The 20,131-nt window shown below is 35.3% G+C and overlaps 1 pseudogene; it reads left to right on the top strand.

The window, feature by feature from the left end:
• The first annotated feature begins 10,666 nt into the window (after positions 1–10,666).
• Positions 10,667–14,278, top strand: LOC149180767 (serine carboxypeptidase-like 26; annotated as a pseudogene).
• The last annotated feature ends 5,853 nt before the right edge of the window (positions 14,279–20,131 follow it).

The raw sequence follows: 20,131 nt of genomic DNA, 5'->3' as shown, positions 1-20,131 counted from the left end.
AATTTGTCAGATTTGTGATATTAAGAAGGTGGAAGATGAAAAACACTTCCTTTTAGACTGCCTGGCTCTTGCCCACATCCACTCTCAATTCCATATCATCAGTCACACCTCCAATCTTCTTGACTTATTAAGCCATCCCAAATATAACGATCTTGGAATGCTTCTTTCCCTGCTTTTTGATCACAGAAACAAGCTTTTGAAGAATGACGATTAGATTATGTTTTCTTGCAGTCCGATAGACCATTGGTCTTAGTGGACGTTAATCATCATCATCATCATCATTATGTTACATTAAGTTACACATTTCTACCATATTTTAATTTTAATTCTAACTTTATTTTTTTTTGACCGAGTCAAAGTATATCATATTACATTATGCTAAGTTACACATCTATAACATACTGGGCACAATAAAAAATGAGAAATTTTGTTTATATATATATATATTTATATATTATATATATAATATATATTTATTATTTTTAAATTTTTATATTCAAAATCTAGAGTCCAAAAATTGCCAATGTTAAATTAACTGTTTTACTTTAATTATCAGTTTATTTTATTTTATTTTACTTTATTTCTATTTTTATTTTTATTTTTATGTATATGTAATTTGACCAAGTCAAAATGTTAAGTAGGACAGGACATGACATGATAGGACAGGATATTACAACATCCCTACCATACTAGGTTGGAGAGCGTCTCTCGACACAATTAAAAAAATAATTTTGTAAACACGTCACTAGTCAAAAAATTAGATATCTTATTTCAACCTTAACACCATATGTCCCAGTCTCACCAATAAACTTTCTATTATTGTCAGTCTCATCGATAAACTCTCTATCAGTACTCACAACTACTCGCGTCAAACTTAATCTCAACATCTAATGTACTAACTAAAGGAAGTTGGTATGACAATTGTTGGCGTAAATTGTAAACATTATTTAAACCCACATGATAAACTTATACTTGTTAGAAAAACAGAAAGGAAAAAAGATTTTTGTATCTTGATAATTACTTGTGATTTATTTGAATTCTTATTATCTTCTTTTATGTCTTTTTTTATTTTCTTATCATCAAGCAACTACCAAAACATAAGTGCATGAATATTAAAACAACAAGGACATGGGATGTAGGCTCTTAGCTAGGGAAAAACTCCTCTCCTAGGGGAAAACCCAAAATTCCCTTCTATTCCTTTAGAATCAAATCGAATGAGACAACCAAGACCCTTGACCAAGACAATTATCTCCTCCAATCCACCAAGTCAGCCTCCCAAGATAGTCCTTCTGATCAACTTCTAATAAAAAATAGTCAGCGTTCTTCAATACTACATCAACCATGAATTTTGGCCCTACTGCATTATAATTTTGTCCTAATTGCAAACCTGCAATTTTGGCTTCTTCTACAACTCAGAATCTTCACATATGTGGAATAACAAGAGAGAAATTTGGCTCATTTTTCTTGTCAAGTGTTTCTTTCTTCTCTGCTTTAGTTTCCTATTTATTTCTAACCTCTTCACACCTTATATTCCACTTCAAATTAAAGATCAAACTTCTAGCTTGAATGAATACACAAATAGGTCGAATTGCATTGATTTTATAGTCTTTCTATGTGGTCGAATTCCTTCAATGAGGATGACTTGTTTTCTCCTAAGGTTGACTTGGTGGAGGAGGTATAAAATAACAAATTACATAAAATAAATTTTATTTCTTTGATATAATAATCCAAGAAGTGTCTAGGACAAGATGACATGGACAATGACTCATGACATAAACCCTAGAAGCACTCAATGGGTGTTTTGAACTAGAAACAAAATAAATAAATAATGAAACCCATGTTTATAAATAATTTTTCTTTGACAATAGATTTTCTTTTTCTTTATTTTGACAAATACAAAAGAATTACATTATTTTATGAACTAAACAACAATTATGAATACCGATACTAGCTACTTTTTCAACACTCCCTCTTAACTAGGGAGGTATTCATAATTGTTCAACTGATACAAGGTTGACCTCAATTTGAAATGTTACAAGAAGTGTACAATAACATACACAATTCTAGATACCAAACTACCAAGGTATCACATCAAAGATCCAAGGATCAATACACTATTCAAGGATCCAGGTGTCATCACCAAGACACCAATTCAAGGATCCAAGTATCATTTCCAAGACACTAATTTAAGGATCTAAGACACTAACAGGGACTAAAGTGTCATTAAGAAAACATGCCATTGTAGGTACCATCAGGCTATAGCCCTAGTATCAATCCAACAAGATATAGATACCATCTAGGCCTTCATGCCAAGACACCGACCCTTACAGGGATCCAGGTATCAATAAGGTCAACACTAAAACTAAGATCCATATGACCAAGATACCCTCCCACACTGGGATCTAGACATCATCAAGGTGAAACTATAGCTGAGATCTTAACACCAACCAGGCTAATATGTCCTCCCTGAGCACCATCATACATGTAGCTTATGGTACTCATCTCTCCCTCTCAACCAAATCAATCCAAACATGTTTATCAAATCTTCAAACTTATCAAGGAGAGATCAACACATCAGCTACTTATTCATCCATTTGAACATGTTGTAGCCTAATGACCTCAATCACTTCCAATTTTGATGTTGCTTAATTCATCATTATATCCAAACAAATCTTGAGAGAAGCCTTTTCCCATCTTCTCAAGCAACACTAAACTCAACCTCAGCACTTCTCAAAATAACCAAGTCTTGTTGATGACCTTATCAAACACGAATAACCATCAATAGTGCTTTAGCCATTCTCCTATTATTTTCCTTATCGATATTCTCCAAGATCGTGTACTCTCTCTTAACTATGTTGGATATACACTTTCCTTCATCCAATCTCTCTCTCAACTTAGGGAGATAAACACCTTTATTCAGCTACACAGGTTCTTTATTTTGCATCATCATATCATTAGAGAACTTTGACCTTCCAAAACTCCATTCCTTCATATGGAAACAAGGTTATCATTCAATCATTAATGTAAAATTCAAAGTCATTAGGGTTTTTGCAGCTCCCTCTTTCCATCATGCTCAGCAGTCATCATCAAGTATGAGGTAGGTATATCTCTTTACAATTTCTTGCGCACTATGTGCCTGCAAGTATCAACAACAAGTACAACCAGGCACACAAATATATATGTGTAAGAGCATGAAATTAACTTTATCAATATCATGTTATGACAATGAGATCATTTAAGGTTATCAAAACTTAATATCAAACCTCAGATATCCAAAAACTAGACCAGGTAGGGTTTCAACCATAGTTGAAGCACTTAGACCTAGGGTTTCAATTTCATGCCCTAGGATCTTATATCAACTTCTACATGAGTTTTGAAATAAATTATAAATATTATTGTAAAACACTAGAAGGCTAGGGTTTTATCGTATGCCCTAGATACCATCAACAAACCTTGAAAATCAAAAGTCAAGGGTTTTATCAAAGTGAATAAAAGATAATTACAAGGGTTGATTTAATCTTAGAAATCAATCACTCTAACAATATATGAATTTTCTTGATTCTATGGCAAAACCCTAGACAAGAGATTCATTAATATAAAGAAATTTTAATGAAGAAATGATTGTACCTTCTTATATGATGAGAACTTGCTACAAATATTATAATATTAAACATATCTTGAGTTACTTCCTTTACAAACCTCGTAGGGCTTCCTATTGAAGGGCTCCCTCTCACTATGACAATTTTTCAAGTTACTCTTTTCTTCATTCATTATGCTCTTTATGGCATAAGATTAGCATTTCTTTATGTACCTGCAACATTCACTAACAAGTACCACCAAGCAAAATATACAAGTACAAAAGCATGAAGAAAATTTCATTAATCTATGGAATCTTTAGAGAGGGAGAATTCCTAAGGTTTCTAAATCCAAACCCTAAGTCTCATGATGTTATCTTTTGAAACATCAACTCTAGGGTTTGAATCTCAAATCTAGTTCTACCCTCACTAGGGTTTGTTATTTCACCCTAGACTACCTACAAACCCTAGAGACCAAAAGCTAGGGTTTCTATGAGGGAACAAAATAGAATAGGGTTAGGGTTTTTTAAAAGGGATCTCTAATTTAATATTTATCTAGGGTTTATAACTCTAGATATTTAACAATATTTAACAAATATAAGAATAAAAACCCTAGAATTATATAGAAAAACCCTAATTCATAATTATATGTAGACCCTTTAAACAAAAACTCACAAATGAACATGATATGTTATACGTACCTTATAGCAGCCTTACCTTACCCTTTCTTGAAAGGGACTACTTCCCAAGTTATACCTTCTTTAGTGTTGCCCTCAAGATGTTCTTCCCAAGGTCGCTTACCTATAGTTGCAACTTTTCTTGACTTCAAGGTGCTAAAGAGCTACCTTCAAATGATGTCAAATAGGAGTGTTTTTCCAAGATGTTTCTTTCTATTTTTGTTAGAGAAAATTGTAGGAGATACCACAGGTCCTTGAATGATTTTTAACTGCTCTTGATATGTATTTCTAGTCACTTGATTTCTAAGATACTTGTAGTCTTTCACTTTTTATTTTGATCCTTAAGATAGGGCTTCCAACAATCACAAATGATCTTGAACTGCTTCTCAAAAATTTATGGAATGGGTTTCTTTTTAACATGCCACCACTAGATGAATGATAGGGTTGTTGTAAGTCTTAAAAATAATTGATGTAGGTTAGTGAATATGTCTCTCTGATTAGGGCTTTTGACGCCCATTGAAAGAGACCTTGTAAATAGGCCTAATATGTCTTTCAAATACTGATATTTCAAGGATATTTCTTCATAGGATTGAAGTCGACTTTCTAGACCATGATTAGGTCACGACCTTCCTTATATTAATATACAAGGGATTTTTTTTGGATCTCTAATATGATTTCAAGACACTTAAGAACTTCAGATTTATTTACAGGATCTTCGATTTTTATCTTTGTTATTCAGATTCCTTGAAATGATGACAAATGATGCCTACAGAGTGCTTCTCGGCACCTTCACTTACTTCAATCTTCTAGCCCAATTTTTGGTCTAACCATAGTTTTATGACTTATAAAGGTGCCAAAAATATGTTTATGGGTTTGATATTGCTTCTATAAGTTTCAGTCTTCTTCAAGGTAGCTAGTAGGGAACCAAAACTTATATATTATACTATTATATTTCTTAATATAATAGTATAATATTTCTTAATACTTCCTTCTTCCTAGCAAATAGAGTCATTCAATGGATCTTCAATAAGTAAGACTTCACTTCACTTTTATGATCTACCTTGAAAAATTCTCATGAATCCTTCCTTAAGATGTGGGAGTTATTGATCTTCAAGTTTCCTTTTTCCTCTTCTACTTCACCTTAGCTTTGGTACCATGTTAGAAAATCAGAAAGGCAACAAGATTTTCTTATCTTGATAATTACTTGTGATTTCTTCAAATTCTTATTATCTTCTTATCATCAAGCAACTACCAAAACATAAGTGCATGAAGTTCAAAACAACGACACATGATGTAGGCTTTCAGCCAAGGTAAACTTGCTCTCCTAAGGGAAAGCTAAAAATTCTCTTCTTTTCTTTTAGAATCAAATCAAATGAGACAACCAAGACCCTTCACCAAGGCAAATACCTCCTCCAATCCACCATGTCAGCCTCCCAAGATAATCCTTCCAATCAAATTCTAATCAACAATAGTCAACCTTCATCAATACTACATCAATCATGAATTTCGGCCCTACTGCATCAATTTTTTTTCCTAAATATAGACCTGCAATTTTGACTCCTTCTGCAACTCAAAATCTGTGTACATGTGGGAGAACAAGAGAGAAACTCGTCTCCTTTTGCTTGTGAATTGTCTTCCTTCTTTGCTTTAGTTTCCTCTTTCTTTATAGCTTCTTCGCACCTTCTATTCCACTTCAAATTGCAGATTGAACTTCTATCTCGAATGAGTACTCAAATAGGCCGAATTGCATTGCTTTTATAGTATTTTTGTCTAGTTGAATTTCTTCAATGTGGTCGACTTGGTGGAGGAGGTATAAAAGACCAAATTACATAAAATAAGTTTTCTTTCTTTGACATAATAAGCCCAAGATTAGCCCCAAGTGATAATTCAATTGGTCGAGTTCTCGTTGTTAAGTACCTTTCCAATTGGGAGGTCGCAGGTTCAAATCTTCTCGACGCCTTTGGGGTTAGACCCGACTAGATAAGTCGGCGGTTAGATCCCTTAGGTTGGTTCTGCCTGGATTATTACCCATGGATGTAGTGGCCACTCAGTGACCATGAACCATAGTTGAAAAAAATAATAAGCCCAAGAAGGGTCTAAGACAGGATGACATGGGCAATGACTCCTGACACAAAACCTCAAAGCACTCAATGGTTGTTTTGACCTAGAAAAAAAATAAATAAAGCATGAAACCCATGCTTATAAATATTTTTTCTTTGACAATAGATTTTCCTTTTCTTCTTTTGAAAAATACATAAGAATTACATTATGTCACAAGCTAAACAACTATTATGAAGACCAATAATAGTTACTTTTTCAACACTATTGAGGAAGCTTCTCATCAGCACCACTAACAAATCGATAATTGTGATAAGAGATATCGATTTTTGTCTTGATCTGTCTGATTGCAAGAAGAAGAAGCCATAGAAAGATGGAAAGGAAGGCAAGAAACTATCTAAGTTCGACAAACTAGATGAGAGCAAAGTGAATTATGATAGCAAAGAGACCCTCTCGAAGGTTCTAAATTTCACGGACAAGTTGTGGTCATGTTGTGGAAGCTAGAAATTGTTCGTGTTCACAATGAACAATATTGATAGGCTCGACCTAATGCTTCTCAGGCCTGGTTGGATATAAAAACGCATTATGCTTTCATTTTGCACCTTTGGTGCATTCAAGATTCTTGCACGAATTACCTCTCCATTGAAGACCATGATTTGTTTCCCAAGATCCAAGATCTGATGGAGGTCGCTCCAATATGATATGTTATTTCTCATCAAATTTCAATTTCATGTGATAAATGTTCTTTCTATCTTTTTTGTAACACTCGAATTTGATATATGGATGTTATTTGCTAAATAATGAATAAACACGTGTCACATAGTGAATACGATGTCAAATTGTCAATGCCTTGTTTATTAACATATGCACTTGTCTGGGTGTTAATATTCACTGCTTGAATATTAATAATCTATAACATGTCCGAATCTGCAACGGAAATGATGGTGGTTGTTCAATTTTCATACCTATATTTTTTTATTGCATATTAAAAATATTCCTGTAAAGGTGAGGAATCTATTCAAAGTCATTTTTAATAGAACAACAATCCTCACATAGTTTACATTCTGGTGGACAAGAAAACACAAAAAAGTGTCTTACAAATTGGTGTTAAACAGTAGTTTCAATGCTCAAGCCTTTTTGGTAGAATCAAAGGTTTGCATAGTGTGGCATTGCAAGCAGAAATTCAAGTTTAACTTGTGATTTGATCTCTCTGAAGGCACTCCACCGATTTTTTTTGTTGGATCAGAATATTGAAGTATGAAACAAAAAGGAAAGTGCCCATCTTACCACTCTATCTATATTGCAAATAAAACCATGAATCTACGAGCTACATATGTAAAAACCATGAATGTATGGGATACATATGTAAAAACCATTGATATTAAATTGAATCGTCCCATTATCAAAGGTTTTGTTATGAGAAATTACAATAGGTGGATCGACTAAGGGTGAGGTTGTTGTCGATCATTCGCCCTAGCATGTGGTGATCCCAAGCAGGAACTGGGCGAAGGAAATCCATAACTTAATTTTGGGATTTTCATGAAATAAACCATAGCAACATATTCACATGGTAAGGGAAGAGGAGAAAATTGATTTTTTGTGCTTTATTACATCTAAATAGTTGGTATTCTCTTATGCTTTCATGCCTTTATACTTGAAAATAATGGAGAAATGGATAGTTGTTTGGTTGTTTGTTGTAATTAGGGATTAGTTCCTAATTTTTAGGAATTAGTTCTAATTATCCTAGTCCTATGCATATTTATAAGGTTGTAATTGATTGTTGTTAATTCAATGAATGTATTCAACGTTGTGGGTAGCCTCAGGGACTCCTCTCCTGAGGATTGTTGATTTCATTCATCTTTTATCTTCCTTTCTTTCTAGTTGGTATCAAAGCATGGGATCAGCAGCTTGTGTGTGTTGTTTTTTAAGTGAGGGCATTGATATTTTGTGTGAGTGACTACCCAACAGCTTGAGAGTCGCCATAGAGCCTGACCTAAGCGCCGAGACCTGTTCTAGCAAGGTGGGTGTTATGCAAATACTCACGGCTTGGATTTTTGACAACGACGTGGTTGTTAGCTACTATGTTTTATCGATTGTTGTGCGGCCAGAGGGTGGATGAGGCCACTGAGAAGGGTTGAGTCCTCGAAGGCAAGATGCTAGTCAGATTTTGTTTCACAGGGTAGGTATGTCAAAGAAGTGCTTAAAAAGTTTAAGATGGATCAGTGCAAAGCTGCCTTTGTTCCTATGCAACAAAATGTGAAGCTTCATTTTGATGATGGTTTAAAAGAGGTTGATGGTACATTGTATAGACAACTAGTTGGAAGTATGAATTATCTTACTACAACTAGACCTGACATTTCATATTCAGTTAGTGTGATTAGTCAGTTTATGGCATGACCTCTAGAAATCCATTAGAGAGAAGCAAATGAAATACTCAAGTATCTTAAAAGTGCAATTGATTTTAGTCTTAAATATATTGATTCATTTGATGTTGAGCTGACACATTACTCAGATTCAGATTGGGCCGGTAATTTGGATGATAGAAGATCTACTACAGGTTATGCATTTAGTATTGGATCTGGGATTGTTTCATGGAGCAACAAGAAGCAACCTACTGTATCTTTATCATCTACAAAGGTAGAGTACAAAGCTTTGTGTTCAGCAACTTTTGAAGTTGTTCGGTTGAGGTGAGTTCTTCAAGATGTTGGAGAAGAACAAAAGAAGGCAACAATGATCAAGTGTGACAACCAAAGCTCGATCAAGTTGGAAAATAATCCAATATTTCATGCAAGGAGAAAGCATGTTGATGCCCGATTTGATTTGATTAGAGAGAAGATACAGTGTAAGGAAATTTTTATTGAATATTGTAATACTTGTGAAAATGTTGCTGACATTTTCACAAAGCCCCTTGGGAAGATAAAATTTGAATTGTTTAGAGAAATGTCGGGTTTAGAAATCAGTGATTTCTCCATTAAGGGGGAAACTTGAAATTAGTGGAGAAACTGATAGTTGTTTAGTTTTGCTGTAATTAGGGATTAGTTCCAGAATTTTAGGAATTAGTTCTAACTATCCTAGACCTATGCATGTTTATAAGGTTGTAATTGATTGTTCTCAATTCAATGAATGTATTCAATGATGTGGGCAGCCTCAGAGACTCCTCTCATGAGGATTGCCGATTTCATTCATCTTTTGTCTTCCTTTCTTTCTAGATTTATTACCTCCTCTCATGCATAATATGAAGATGTCTATAATCATGGCTAACATTGTCGACCATGCATACTTCACTAATATGTAGAGTCTAAGATTAATGAACATGCAACTTGGAACTAGTTGCAATCAAGCTGCAAGCAAGTATCAGCCCATATCTTCGACTAGTAGTTAACCACTTATGTTATCCACAATGTAGACTTATAAAAATTTTGACATCGATAATGATTACTTGGGAAATTTAAGCCAATTAAAACTCCCCATCCTTCATATGGACTTTGGAATAGCGTTTTGGGTATTAATTATTTTGAATTTTTATTATGCACTATGTAGAGTTATAAAAATGTCAAGAGTAAAAATAATTATTGGAGGAGTTTAAAGCAATTAAAACTCCGGACGATCAATTTAATGTATCTCATACATCTCTTTAGTCCTTTGGAAACATATGTATTTCATACATCTCATTAGTATTTATTTAATGTATGGATTGTTAATAGCACATTAATGAGAAGCCACAACTAAAAACATGTATTATTTATAGTAGATTCCCTTATTTTTTTTCTCTAGAAACATACGTCTCATATACAATTATTTGGTATTTATTTATGCCATGTCTAAAAATATGCATTTGTTTTTGTTTTTGTTTGTCAAGTTGTCTGTGATCCTCCAGGTTTGACATGTGGTTTGAGGAGCTACAACATCTAATCCGTTAAAGTCATTTGGGAATCACACCTTGCCTGGGCCACACCAACCCTAAACTCACTGGATGTTTTGAGCATGTCTTCTCCCTAGCACAAGGTGCAACCACCTCGTAAAGACGTAAAGTTCATGTGTCATAATAAAATCTTGTATTTTTTAAATTAATACTTCTTTCCTAAAAAACCTTTAACCTATTTTATTATAATAATAAAAAAAATATTTTTATATTCAAATTTATTTGAGAGGAGGCCATACAACCTTGTTTGTATTTTTTAAATTAATACTTCTTTCCTAAAAACCTTAACATATTTTATTATAATAATAAAAAAACATTTTTATATTCAAATTTATTTGAGAGGAGGCTACTAACCATACAACCTTGTTTTTAAATTTAGCGTTAGGATCAGGGAAAGCACCTCTTAACGCAACAATTAACAATTATATCCTGCGATGCCGTAACTTATACTCCATGCATGAAACATGTAGATATCAATACCTAAAGTATATGCACGCCGAAAAGAGTTAAGAGTTACAGAAGTTGACACCTCCTGCCTCTGTCACATTATAAAACGGCCTATTCGTTGCGACTGTGCGTTCGTTACAATCGTTTTGGAAGAGCACTGGCAGCAGATTTACACTGAGCAGATGCGAAGTTCATCTGGTATTGGTTCTGGTTCTGCTTTGGACGTTGCAATCCATAGCGACATTGGAGGAGAATAATGAAATTGATTGGAGAGATGAGCAGGCCAAGGACAGAATCACTGAACTCCCTGGTCAGCCCTCAGATACGAACTTTGCCCAATATTCTGGCTACATAACTGTAGACAAAAACGCTGGCAGAGCCCTTTTCTACTGGTTCACTGAAGCCACAGAAGACCCATCTTCAAAACCTCTGGTCCTGTGGTTGAGTGGAGGTATCTATGACTATTAGAAAATCAAATAGTATACTCATAATAGTATCTTTATAGAATATCTTCTGCAAAGTAGTTGTTTTGTCTGCCCAAAATCAAATAATTTCACTGAAGGCTTATTCTACAACCATTTGGTTGGATTGTAGGTCCTGGATTTTCTTCTGTGGGAGCTGGGGAAGCACTAGAGCTGGGGCCTTTTCACATTAATTCTGATGGGAAAACTCTCCACCTTAACCCATATTCATGGAATGGATGTATGTATTTATGAACTTGGTTATTTTCATTCTTCTCTCTGAATTCATACAGAAGAGTAATATATATAGTTGTTTGTTATTTTGGATTGAACCCATTTATCTGCAAGTCATCAACTCTTTTCTATTTGCATGCATGCAGTGGCGAATATGCTGTTCCTAGATTCCCCTGCTGGGGTTGGTTTTTCTTACACTAACACTTCTTCAGATATATTCAATTCTGGAGACAAACGAACTGGTATGATGTGTGGTGGTTACTGTATAAATCCGTTAGCTTTTTTATTCAAGATAGATAGATTAAAATATTTTTAACCCTGAAATTGCAGCTGAAGATTCACACGCCTTTTTGCTTAACTGGTTGGAAATATTTCCTCAATATAAAAATAGAGAGTTTTACATAGCAGGGGAGAGCTATGGAGGCACTTAAATTTCTCCAGTAATCAGTAATGTATTGTCAAAGTAGATCTGTTTCTTTGTCTTTGTTTTTTTGTCGGGGAAATTTTTGAAGGCTAATATTGCAGAACTTTATATTTCTTCTATCCAAAGCAATAAGAAAGTCTCCCAAATCCGAGACACGAGCTTGAGCCTTGATACACTTGATACAATACCAGATAACACCACTTGATACGATGTACATGAAGCACACAAAGAACACTCACAATAGCACTCCTTATTAGTTCCTTTTTCCCTTTCTCTCGGTTTCCATTAAAGGAAATGGTCCAAGCCACTGAGTAGATAACTCTGCTGTATTTCTATCTGCTTGTGCGCAGAGGCAAAGATTATGTTCTGTTAAAAAGAAAAGTTTAATATTTTATTAGCTAAATTAATATATATATATATATATATTTCTTCCCGGCCATTACGTTCCTCAGTTAGCTCAAGTCATCTACAGGCACAATAAGGACATTGCAAATCCAGTCATTAATCTGAAGGGATATATGGTAAGATCCTGTGCTGTTATCACGAAGAAAATGTGCATGCTATCATCAAAATAAAATGAGGGACTCCTCAAATGGATAATAGATAACCATAAATCATTTGGTCTTAGTAGTATGACATAGGAGAAAGTGGGGCAATTATATTCTTAAATATAGGGAATAACATGGTTAGTGCAGGTGGGCAATGGACTTACAGACGATTTCCATCATATTGTAGGGATTTCTGAATTTATGTGGTCTCATGGTCTGATATCAGACAACACCTTCCGACTGCTCAACGTTCTCTGTGAGGAAACTTATGCACTCATCATCTCTATGTGATAAGGCATTCGATTATGCCTATGTGGAAATGGAGCAAATCGATCAATACAGCATCTACACCCCTCCTTGTTTGAACAGTACTGGCACATATGGAAAATAAATAAAAAAGGGGATTGTAAGTATATTAGATACAAGCATTGTCTATGCTTGCAAATCAGTATGAGGAATTGCCTAAATTCCGATACTGTTATTTTTCCATTTGGTAGTTTTTTTCCCAGTTTAATTTATCAAAATTAAGACTGGACTGGAGAATTGAGGCCCTGCATCCTCAATTTCAGCACATTTTTGGAAGGTATTAAGGTCCATAATTTGCTGCATGGTAAATAAAAATGACTGGTAATTGCATTTAAGGAGGCCAGGTGCTTTTACAATTCAAGGCGAACGAGATTTGTGTGTATGTATGTGGGTAAGGTAACACTTATAAAATAAAATGAAAAATAATGGAATATAAAATGGATGAAGAAGGAAAAATAAAATAAATTTAACAAAATCCATTTTAAACTAGGATTTTTGGATTTTTGAAGTAAACATGCACTTTTATTCTTTTATTTATAGATCCAAGATTAAGATCAATCTATAATAATTTAATTGTATGACTATCAAATTATATCCTCACTCTCACAGAGTCATTTTCTTAGGAGTTATGGAGGCATGTGTTTGGGGGATATGATCCTTGTATTCAAAAATATGCAAAAATTTATTTCAGTCTACCTGAGATACAAAAGGCTCTTCACGCCAATGTTACAGGAATTCCTTATGAGTGGAAGATTTTGAGGCTTGTAGTCTTATTATTGAAATGGTAATGTGTTTTTGATCTTTGTGCTGTTGCTTTTCCATTATCTATAAAATGGCGTTTATTCATTAATCTGGCCTGTTTACTTTCCCATATATAGTGTTGAAGTTCGTGAAAATTGGGGAGACTCTCCTAGATCTGTGTTGCCAATTTACCGAGGGCTCATAAAAGCTGGATTACACATTTGGATGTTCAGGTAACTATGAATGCCATTTCTTTAATCAGAACATGGCACAGGAAACTGCTTGTTGGTATTTTGCTCTGGTCTTCTATGATAAATCTGCTGTAGAAAAGCTTATCCTGCTGTTTGTTGCCTTGAGCCTTGCAGTGGAGATACAGATGATGTGATTCCTGTAACATCGACCAGAAATTCTATAAATGCGCTTATGCTTCGCACGGTTACTCAATGGCATCCTTGGTATGACAACGGGCAGGTGAGTCATCTTGCTCTTATCTCTGAAAACATGAAAATGCCATGGGTGCCTGTAGAGCAGTGCATTTGTTACGATGCTCACCATTGTTCTATTTCTAATAGGAATGAGAAATAGAAATTGGCATTGTGCAATGATGGTAGAGATAACTCTCGAATTTCAACAGAATCTTTGCTCGTATCAGTATGAATGTTGATTGTTGTCTGTGATGCTCAGGTGGGAGGATGGACTCAAGTATACGAAGGGTTGACATTTGTAACAATCAGAGGAGCAGGCCATGTGGTTCCATTGCTTGAACCTGGAAAGGCCTTCATACCCTTCAAGTCATTCTTAGAAGGAAAACCAATGCCAGTCTCCACAGAGCTTTTAGAAGGAAAACCATTGCCAGTCTCCACAGAGCTTGTGGATACTTTCTAGTGATTGTTAAAGCCAGAGGATATCCTAGCACCAATTGAACTACATATAAATTCTTAAATTCATTTCTTTCAGAGGGGGTTCTGAAGTCAAGGTGCTGGTTGAAAAACAACAAGTCAGCATTGAATATATCATCCAAATTATGAACTGTCCATCATGTAGAAGTCCAGGAGGTTTGGTACCTTTGTTATTATCACTTCGTCTATTGAAATTGTCATAAAGGAATACTGATATCATATGTAAATATTCAATGCGAGGAAGAACATGCATTTGTAAACAACATATTGAATTGCATTGCATGACATTTCTCACAAAGTTCTTTTATTTTGGTGAGTGTTAGTTAAAAATTATTGGGGTATGTGTAGTTTTATTCCCAGATTATAGTGGTAGTGGTTGGAATCTACTCCACATCATGGGCATGTACCAGTCTAACTAATTTTCAATTTTTCTAGTCAAAAAAATATTATGTCCATAGGTGTGTTTATTTTGGAATAGTCCACTTTGAAAATTGTAATTTAATTATCAATAATTATTAGGTGGATGGTATAGATGTAGCCTCATGGAATATTATAGAATAGTCATAGTAGTATAGACAAATCAAAGATTGAGATTTATCTACAAAATATTCATGCTCCTTTTTCCTTTTAATTAAATTGATTAGTTAAAAAATTGTCATAAGAATGAGTGTCACATGAAGGAAGTTATGGTTTTTTGGGCATGTGGTATTGATAAGCCATAGTACTAATACAAAAGTGGAGGTAAATCTCCATGGTTAAGAATCTTGTTCAGTGATTTTTTTAAGTGCATATATCTTTAACTTATATATTAATTTTTATTATTTAATAATAATGATATATATATATATATATATATATATATATATATATATAATTTGCTTAGTTTTCATGACTCTTTATTTTAAAATTTAGTTTTAATATTGTTTTTTAATTTTAATAACAAATGTATCATGTAGTAAGTGTTTTTATGTTTATTATGGATTGGTGTCTATCGCTTTTACCAACTATTTAATTTATATGGTTGTGTTAGTTATGATAAAAACTTATGTACCTGAAATAAACCATTTATGCTAAAGGTGACTTTAACTGGAAAAAAACATTAACATTGTAAAGCTAGAATTAATATTCTTTTTGTCAAATGTATCTAATATGTCTTAGTTGCACTACACTACATTTGTGAGGTTGCTTAGCAATAAATTCTATTTATGCACTGGATTACAGAGGATACAATTGGAACGTCCACATGTTTGACATTTTATGTTTTAATAGAAATTTGGCTTTAGATTTTGAATCTAAAGTAAACAATATATGGATGTGCCATTTCTTGCAACATAGAACCTTGCAAACTAAGGATCAATCTTTATGCTATGCAACAAAAGACTAACTAAGATTCACTAAATTAGAAACAAGAAAACGTTACATTTAATACCATACACCATCAATGAATTGTTACACCATAGATACTTCAAAACATTGTTATCACCACACTATCCATCTCACTTTTTGAACCAAGCACAACCTCTCCAAGCATTATGCATAGCCACCAAATATCATGAAACTAAATATAAAGTTGACCTCTCACATTGAAGCATAAGCTTTATGTATTATTGTAGTGAGAACCCTTTTTCTTACCCTTTTGGAATTGTTTCTACGAATCATAATTCATGTAAATATTGTAGAAATGTAAATACAATGATTGGGCTGAGAGGAGTGGACATGGATTCATAGGTTTGGAGAGGAGTTGCTTGGGAAGTGAATTGAACTCAACTTAGGTGTTTCATTTAATATGCCACCAGTTTTTTTGATTGAGATTTAATAGCTTGCACATCAAGCAAGGATATTGAGTATGGGCTTCCTGATTGAAAAACAAGCCCATACCATCTCTGCCTAGTGAGGGGTGTGTTGGGTGGGCAACACGCAAGAGGGGAGACTAAAGGTCAGTGGAAAAAAAGGGGAGCCAACAAGAAAGAAGGGGGGATTCATTCAAATTGACAGAGAGAGAGCATTAGGGAAACACTCAAGGAGAAAACTACATGCAAGAAAGTCATGGCTAATATTGGCAAGGATCACATACACGACTTGTGTGTTGTGGATGCTCGTATGCCAACTTAGGCATACAAGAATTGTGAGTGAACTCACGGGAGAGAAGAACAACATTGAGCAGAAGCGTTGGCGCTGGACAGACTGGAGTGGGAGCAAGCTAAGGAGTGTGGTTGAAGAGAAAGAAGTATGTGTAGACACTACATTGTTTGGATTCCCATTGGGTTAAGTGGGTGGAACTATTATGTGCTCTCGATTCCTGCATAACAGAGTGGTAACATTGTGTGTTTGGATAGAAGAGAAGAGAAGCAAATGGAGACATTGTGTATTTTGGAATCTTGCAAGGTGGAGCAAGTGGAACATAGTGTACTCTAGATACCTCGTTAGCAAAGGGTAAACTCCATGTGTTCTTTATATCTACAGGATTAACAGAATGAGATTTAGTGTGCTCTTGATTCTTTGTTAAATAGGTGGAGACACTAGGATATGATCTTGTACTAAGCAGGTGGAGACGGGGTGTCTCTGGAACTTTGTGTGATTAGATTTGATAGCATCAGTGTGAATTATCTTGAGCACTTACTCCTAAGACTCTGAATTTAGCCCAAGGGTGGTTAGCTGCAAGAAATATTTTAGTGTATCTCGCTGTAGAAATGGCAAGAAATTTGCTACCACTAATGAATTCGAGATGAAATCAAGAGACGCAAATTGCTTCTACAATTTTTCATAAAGGAACACACACAATAGAAACACATGCAATTAAATGCAACCATCAAAACAAAAGGAACATAATGATTTTACAGGGGAACCTAACTGGGAAAAAACCCGTTGTTGCTTTGTTTTAATTCAGATGAGAAATATGGATATATTACAACGAAAAATTCACACACGAAGCACCACCTACACTGCAATTTGATCTCTTGCTCACTAATCTGCTCTAACCAACACTTAGCCAAAGTAGGTCTATGATTTCCTCCTATTTCCTTGTGCAATATTATAGGAAATTAACCCCTAAAAAATAGGATAATTCCCTATTTCCTTGTGCAATTCTTGAAGGAATATATAACCTTCTCAATACAACTTTGTACACTCAACTAGTATACAATTGACAATTACAATGTTCCTTTTCTTCCACTCCAACTAGGAAATTTGAATTCCAAGCATGACTAGGATTATTTTTAGTAAATTGATCAGTTAATTGAGAGATCAGTGAGTTAAAAAATGTTATAGCTACTCAACTGAACTCCTACTAACTCTACTAATGGCTAGAGCTTAGATAACTTATTTTAACTAACACTAACTCCACTAGATTGCTAGATTTTAGAAATCAACCCATGCACAACTCTACTTCTAACCTACAAACTTGAATTTATTGATTTAACTAGGAGCCAAAGCCATGTCACTCTTGCTAACTACAATCCAAGTCATCCCACTGATGTGGAAAATTGAATTTCTCCATTTGACTAAGTCACAAGTCAAATGAAGCCTTTTCTTGCTACAATTTAACACTCCCTCTTAGCAAGAAAAAAGTTTTGCACCACCCTTATCCTACTCTTGTGGAACTCAAATTTTCCTCTTGACAATGTCTCTTTCAAATATATGCATCCTACTCCTCTGTGGGAATGTACTGCAACATCATGATTCCCCTCTACACACAATCTCTCCAGTGATTGTACCTGATATCAATGTGCTTGGACCTATCATGAAATACTAGATTTTCAAAGAGTTTGATACAACTCTGATTATCACAATAAATCATAGTAGGATCCATCCCCTAACTGAAGAGACCAACAAGAATTTTCGTCATCAAAATGGCCGCACATGTTGCTTGACTAGTAGCCATATACGCGTCCTCTGTTGAGCAGAGTGCTACAGATCTTTGTTTCCTGCTATACCAGGAAGTTGTTTCTGACCCAACACTAAAGATAGATCCTGAAGTGCTCTTCATATCTGATGGACTCCCTACCCAATCTGCATCAGTGAATCCTTGGATCTTCACACCATCAATCCTCCTGTACCATAAAACAAAATTTGTTGTGCCTCTGAGGTATCTAAGCACATGTTTTTATGCTTTCCAGTGAAGCTTGGTAGGCTTCACCATAAACCGACTCATTTGATTAACTACATAACATATGACAGTCCTTGTGTTCACCAGATACATCAAGGACACCACTAGTTGTCTGTAGATGGTGGCATCTACTGCCTCTTCTGTAGAAGCATCCTCCTTCCGCTTGTTGGTAGCTAGAGGAGTGTCCATAGGCTTACAGTCCTGCATATGGAATCTCTGAATTATTTCAGAGGTATACTTCCCCTGACATAGAAACAACTCTCCATCTCCCTATCGCACCTCCAAACCAAGGAAGTAGTGCATCAAGTCCATGTTCTTCATCTTGAACTCCCTTGAAAGGTCCTCCTTGCAAGATTGGATCAACTTTTCATCCCCTGCCAGTATCAATTCATCCACATACAAGACTAGAATGAGTAATTTTCCATCTACCACAATGTAGTAGAGATTGGCATTAGATTCACTCTTAATGAAGCCCAATCCACTGAGATATGTATCTATCTAAGTGTACCATGCACGGGGTGCTTGCTTGAGACCATAGAGGGCTCTCATGAGTCTACACACGTGTCTCCCTATCAAATGTCTCAAACCTCTCAGGTTGCTCTATGTAAATCTCTTCCTCAACCACTCCATTGAGGAAACAATTCTTCACATCCATTTGGTGGATCTTCCACCCCATCTATGCATCAAATGCTAGAATGGTTCTCATGGAGGAGTATCTTGCCATAGTGGAAAATGTCTCCTCATAATCAACTCCCTCTACCTGTGAGAAGCATTTGGCCATAAATTTGGCCTTGTACTTATTGATACTGCATATTTCATTTTGTATATCCACCTGGAACCAACCACTGACTTTTTCTCTAGTCTTGGCACCACCTCCCATACATAGTTCTTCATGATGGAGTCATACTCCTCCACCATGGCATCTAACCACATTTGTTGGGAAATTTCCTCCTCAAATGAAGAAGGCACATAATCAATGAGTTTTTTCATGAGTTCCATATACCTGTTATATGTGTACAGTGATCTCCTTTGTCTATGTAAGGATGCAGGAGCTCCCACATGCCCCTATGCATCCTGCACCAAACTATCAACCTTTCTAGTTCTCTTCCTCCCCTCTCTAGAAGATTATGGTTGAGTGGGTGCCTCCACTCGGCCTGCTTTCTACTCCTTCACTTGTGTCTGTGCCACAACATCCTGAGGCTCTGACTGAGGCTCCTCCTCTAATGGAATAGTCAACTATCACTCTAAAGAGCTTTGCATAGCCTTCTCCTCATCAAATCTGACATCTCTCCTCATCACTTTCATCCTGAGTGAGGGAAAATTCACCCAGGAGTTATGAGGTGTCTCTGTGTATCCTACAAAGATCCCCATCTCAGCAGTAAGCTCCAACCTTTTCCTGCTATCCTTGGAGACATGACAATAGAATTTAGCTCCAAATATTTGAAAATGGGAGACGTTTTGCTTCCTCTCAGACACGACCTCTTCAAGTGTGATCATGCCAAGTATTTTGTGAGGGATCATGTTCTGCAAATAAATTTTTGTATTACATGCTTCTACCCACAGGTATAGTGGCAGTCCCTGAACATGCAACATAGCTCTTGCATCCCCTGCAATGCTTCTGTTTTTCCCCTATGACACCCCATTTTGATGTGGGTTGTGGGGTGAAATTAGTTCTCTTCTAATACCTTCCTTGGCACAAAACAAATTGGAGGCATTAGACACAAATTCTCCTCC

The sequence above is a fragment of the Pinus tabuliformis genome, chromosome 3_2 (assembly GCF_031772625.1).
Source record: "Pinus tabuliformis cultivar Carrire ecotype Pingquan chromosome 3_2, CPIR1, whole genome shotgun sequence".
In the NCBI taxonomy this organism is placed as follows: domain Eukaryota; kingdom Viridiplantae; phylum Streptophyta; class Pinopsida; order Pinales; family Pinaceae; genus Pinus; species Pinus tabuliformis.
This window is presented reverse-complemented; position numbering and strand designations above follow the sequence as displayed.